This window comes from Maylandia zebra, linkage group LG12, assembly GCF_041146795.1.
Source record: "Maylandia zebra isolate NMK-2024a linkage group LG12, Mzebra_GT3a, whole genome shotgun sequence".
NCBI lineage: Eukaryota > Metazoa > Chordata > Actinopteri > Cichliformes > Cichlidae > Maylandia > Maylandia zebra.
Genome location: NC_135178.1, coordinates 38,890,358 through 38,896,319, shown reverse-complemented (window position 1 = coordinate 38,896,319; position 5,962 = coordinate 38,890,358).

Here is a 5,962-nt window from a genome sequence, read left to right as displayed (position 1 = left end):
ATCTGTCAGCCATCTGTCATCCATCCATCCATCCATCCATCCATCTGTCAGCCATCCATTCATCTGTCATCCATCCACCCATCCATCATCCATCCATCTGTCAGCCATCCATCATCCATCCATCTGTCATCCATCCATCCGTCAGCCATCCATCTGTCAGCCATCCATCCATTCATCCATCTGTCATCCATCCATCCATCTGTCAGCCATCCATCCATTCATCCATCTGTCATCCATCCATCCATCTGTCAGCCATCCATCATCCATCCATCTGTCAGCCATCCATTCATCTGTCATCCATCCACCCATCCATCATCCATCCATCTGTCAGCCATCCATCATCCATCCATCTGTCAGCCATCCATCATCCATCCATCTGTCAGCCATCCATCCATCTGTCATCCATCCATCCGTCAGCCATCCATCTGTCAGCCATCCATCCATTCATCCATCTGTCATCCATCCATCCATCTGTCAGCCATCTGTCATCCATCCATCCATCCATCCATCCATCTGTCAGCCATCCATTCATCTGTCATCCATCCACCCATCCATCATCCATCCATCTGTCAGCCATCCATCATCCATCCATCTGTCATCCATCCATCCGTCAGCCATCCATCTGTCAGCCATCCATCCATTCATCCATCTGTCATCCATCCATCCATCTGTCAGCCATCCATCCATTCATCCATCTGTCATCCATCCATCCATCTGTCAGCCATCCATCATCCATCCATCTGTCAGCCATCCATTCATCTGTCATCCATCCACCCATCCATCATCCATCCATCTGTCAGCCATCCATCATCCATCCATCTGTCAGCCATCCATCCATCTGTCATCCATCCATCCGTCAGCCATCCATCTGTCAGCCATCCATCCATTCATCCATCTGTCATCCATCCATCCATCTGTCAGCCATCCATCATCCATCCATCTGTCAGCCATCCATCCGTCAGCCATCCATCTGTCAGCCATCCATCTGTCATCCATCCATCCATCATCCATCCATCTGTCAGCCATCCATCATCCATCCATCTGTCAGCCATCCATCATCCATCCATCTGTCAGCCATCCATCCATCCATCCATCCATCTGTCAGCCATCCATCATCCATCCATCTGTCAGCCATCCATCCATCCATCCATCCATCCATCCATCTGTCAGCCATCCATCCATCCGTCTGTCAGCCATCCATCCACCCCCAGCATGATCTGGGTCTCCATGATGTTGGTAATGAAATACCCACCCAGGAGGCTCCCTGGTGCCTTTTTTCACCCCAAAGTCTTAATCTGAATTGACTCAAAGCGTTTAACGGTCCTTAGTTCATCAGTTAGATGAAAGAGGACTGTTTTGCTATTCTGCTGTTTTATTGACATCATGATCCGTTCAGGCTCTGAATGATGATTCAGCAGCAGTGAGAAGAGGCTGAGTGGTACACAGACTACATACATGAACATGGAGCTTTTCCATCATGGCTGCGACTCCTTCAGTACATCTTTATCCTCATCTGACACATTCATCACTTTTATTTTCCCTCAGCTCTCTCCTCCTCCTCCTCTCAGCAGTGTGTTAATTGCAGGGTAGCAGTGGAGGGAGCGCTGGATTCGCCGTGCGGGGTGTCCAGGAGGAGCCAACCCTGTCATTTAGCTCTCTGGCTCTGAGCTCAGACCGGCAGGGAAGCTGAAGATTTTCCCAGCATGCCGTGGGCCAGAGTGGACCGAGCTGCTCTGCGGTGGGCGCCTAATGGCAGCTCACACACACACGTGGTTACACACTGCAGTGGCCTTAATGACAGCTGCCTTTTAATGCTGAGCAGGGAGGTTACCTTTGCATGTGAGTGTGAGCTGCGGGGGACGCGTCAGCCTGAAGGGGGATCATTTTGTGGCTGCTTTCTCTCTGAATGTGAATGTGAATGAATTCTTTGTGCTTTGTTTGAGCCGCAGGTCTGAACCTGACAGGAAACACTTAGAACAAGTGAATTACACCTTTTTCATTCAGTGGCACTAAAAAGTAAAAATGATGGCAGCAATTTGTGCACAGCTTCGTTCTAATACGGACGTTTATTACAGATTTCAGGAGAAAGGTTCTGCAGTCGCATGCTATCATGGATGAAGTGCAGCCTAAAGCTGAACAGAGTCTTTGCATCAGCGGCAGGTTAGGTGTCGACTTCCCAGAATCCTTCAGTTTGGCCCACACAGATCCCAAGCTCCCGCTGGGCTGCGGGGAGGCCTCTGTGATCAGGACCTGGTTTGTGATCAGGACCCCGTCATGTAGACGGACCAGATCTGATCAAACTGGATCAAAGTTTTCCAGCACAGATTGCAATTTTGGCATTTAGCTTCTGAAGAAGAAAAGAGCAGAGCCATGGCTTCCAGCCAATCAGCAAAACTGACATTAACTTAGGGAGCCTCAGAACCACCTTCCACCGGCTTCTTTGTTGCATGTTTCCCACCCTTCACTGCAGCTGCAGATCTTTCTGTTTGTGATCACTTCCACATAATGGTGATGTATGATCAGTGTAATCAGATTACATTTTTCAGTGACACAGTAAAGAAACATATATCCAAGTCAGTAACCCTGGGTAATTAAAGACATTCGTGCTAAGCTAAAAGTGCGGACCTCTGCCTTTAACTCCGGGGACGCTGATGCATATAAAGCAGCAGGTACGACCTCCGAAAGTCCATAAAAAAGGCCAGAAAGGACTACAGGGACAAAGTGGAGTCCAGCTGCCACAGCTCTGACACCAGGCGACTGTGGGATGGACTGACTGCATCACTGACTACAAGAAGGACAACACGGTCAGTGCTCAGCCCACTGCATCTCTCGCAGACGAGCTCCACAGCTTCTGTGCTCGTTTTGATGAAGACAACAGAGAGCAGATCCTCTACCCTCAGGAGCACAGGGAGGCTGTAACTCTCAAAACAGAAGCTGTGAGATGGACTTTCAAAAAGGTCAATCCTCACAAAGCTCCGGGACCGGACGGCATCCCAGGCCGGCTTCTCAGAGCGTGTGCTGGCAGGGGGGTTCGCCAACATCTTCAACCTCTGCCTGAGGCAGTCAGTGGTCCCTTAAAACATCCACCATCATCCCCATTCCTAAGAAATCAGTGGTCTCCTGTCTGAATGACCACCGTCCTGTTGCACTGACATCCGTCATCATGAAGTGCCTGGAGCGGCTGGTCAAAGGTCACATCTGCTCCTCCCCCCCGACACGCTGGACCCTCTTCAGTTCCCCTATCGCAGACAGCCGAGTGTACACAGACCCGAGTCCAGCAGCCAGAGCAGGAACTTCAGCAGGTAACAAAGACAGTCAGGCTGCAGCCTCGTTTCTACGGTAGGATCACCATGACAACCACTCCGAGGTCAGGTTGTTCAGGTTTTCGTCTTCGCTCTGCATGTGTCTCCTCAGTCGGACAGAGGTCTGTGAAGGTGGGCTGGACTGTTCCCTCCTTCTTATGTTTCAGGTCATTTTATGACGTAACATGAAAGTAATGTAGCGAGTAGTTAAGAGTAATTAAGCAACATACTCCATTACTTATAAGTTACATATAATGTGTTATCAGCATTACAGCATGACTGTAGAAAACTGGGACACGTCTCGGGGCTGAGGAAGCCCTGGAAATCCTCTTGATGATGATGATGATGGAGCCCTTCGTGCTGGATATGGATGGTTTCTGGTTGCAGTGTTGATGGGTTACTGTTGGACACAGCAGTCGTGTCGGCGCTGCCAGCCGACGTTCACAGGAAGACTTTGGAGCAGTGTGAGCTCCACTGAGTGGGATCAGAGTCAGCTGTGGAGGAAAAAGGCTGACAGGTTGATGTCTACACCAGTGAATACTGTCTGAGGTCTTCCTCTTCTCCTCCTGCCTGGCAGCTCCATCTTCATCCTCCTTTGTCCGCTCTCACTTATATCTCACTGCTTATCACCTGTAAATTTTGGTTCAATTCAATTCAGAGCCTACAATAATACTGTGGCGGGGCGTGGCCTGCGGTGCCGTGCAGAGGAGGCGGACGCACCTGCACGGCATCCGCAATCACGCCCCGCCGAATTAAATATTGTATTGGGTCCTGTGGTTGTGTTGTTGTGATAGTGTTGAGCGAGCAGCGGGAGAGCTGCAGCTCTGTGAGTATTGTGGACAGCAACCGTCAAAGCTTTAATAAAAAGCATCAAAATGCCACTGGGTCTGCCGTGTATGTTTACAAATACACACAGAGAAAAACCCAACAATCATATGACCCCCTAAGAGCAGCACTTTGGCAACTGTTGTAAAGACCCAACTTTTAGCACATCCCAGCACACCCACTCACTTCACCAGATGCACCTTGTTTAGTTCTCTCACCTTTGATTGGGTGTGGTGCTTGCCCTTAATTGCAGTCACCTGTCACACGTTGTATAAGGACTGCACTCTGGCTCAGTCTTTCTTCACTCCCACACGGGGCGGCAGCGGAGCATTGGCAGTCCATGTGTGTCTTTCCTTATTGACTCAGAATAAATTGATGACTGCTTATTCTCATTCTAATCGGATGAGCCCATGATGTTGACGACTTTGTAGACAACTGGGGTTCACTCCAGCCCAGCAGGTGGCGGTAAAGCGCCTTTAAATTAGCAGCAGAAGAAGAAGCAGCAGCTAAACGCGGGATGCACAAAAAGGAGTGAAGAGGCTGAAGCTAACGCCACAAAATGGGCAAAACATTTTCCATTTCTCTATGTAGTGCAGCGAGCACCGTCAGGGTAATTAATAATGTAGCAAAGCGCTGTAAGGAGTTAGCTTCTAGACGTTCGTTGACACCCCGTGTTTAGCTGCTTCTTCTTCTGCCGCTAATTTAAAGGCACTTTACCGCCACCTGCTAGGCTGGAGTGTGGACCAATATTGAACAATATAATAATCAATAGAATATCACGTTATTATTACACGTTATTACAATATACATAATTATCACGTTTGTACAATATAAATATATTGTTCAAATGTGAAAGGTATATTGTTAGAACAATAAACTTTTCACGCTCTAACGTGATATAACTATTTTTCTTTTGCCTGGGTGGCAGCTCTACGCTTACGTACTCGGATGATGAGCTTGCCTGGATGAGTTGTGCCTCCATCTCTTGTGTCCAGATCACACGCTGCACTGCCGTGCTGCTCCACCTTTTCACTTCCATTTCTGTGTTTGTGCGTGCGCAGTGTGAGAGGCTGCGTTGAGGGGCGACAGGATTTCAAACAGGTTTGATTATCTTGCGACCAAACGATTGATGATTGAGAGCTGGTCGTGAGGTGTTAACTGCTTTTCGTTACCCCATGTATACTACATGATGCACGACACACGATTAAGGCGAAACTCAGGCCGATCCCCAAATCGGTTGCGCGACTGAAAAATCTGCTCAAAATGGGCCAAAAATCGCACAGTGTATGGCCAGCTTTTGGATGCTAGCTCCATCCAACTCCCTCCCCTGTGGTTGGAAGGGGCGTGTTTCATCTTTTTCCAGACTGAGGTGTTTGCCTTCTCAGGACAGCCATGCAGAGATTAGAGGCTACATCGCAGCTCCAGTCGCGCTTCCATCACCGTCTTTCTCGTCTTTCCCCAGAGTAACAGCCAAACAGGAGGATCTGTTGGCGAGCACTGCTCAGCCTTACACGCATTCTTATTTTAAACTTAATCTGGAATTTATTGCAAACTGTTTGTGCGGGACATGAATGACAGGATTTTGTTTTTCTACTAGAGTTAGTAAAAACATCTCCAGTGTGATTGAATCTTCTTGCCAAACATCTGCAGCTTGGCAGTGTATACAGCACTATAATGACCAGAGATCAGAGGTGTGGATCTGTTGCATGGCGTTCCTCACATCAAGAAGCTGTCGATCAAAGTCAATACAGCTCTTCCTGCATCTGGAGCTTGTGAAGGACTTCTCAGTCACGCAGGACTCCTGTTCACTGCTGAACAGTCACAGCTTCACAGAA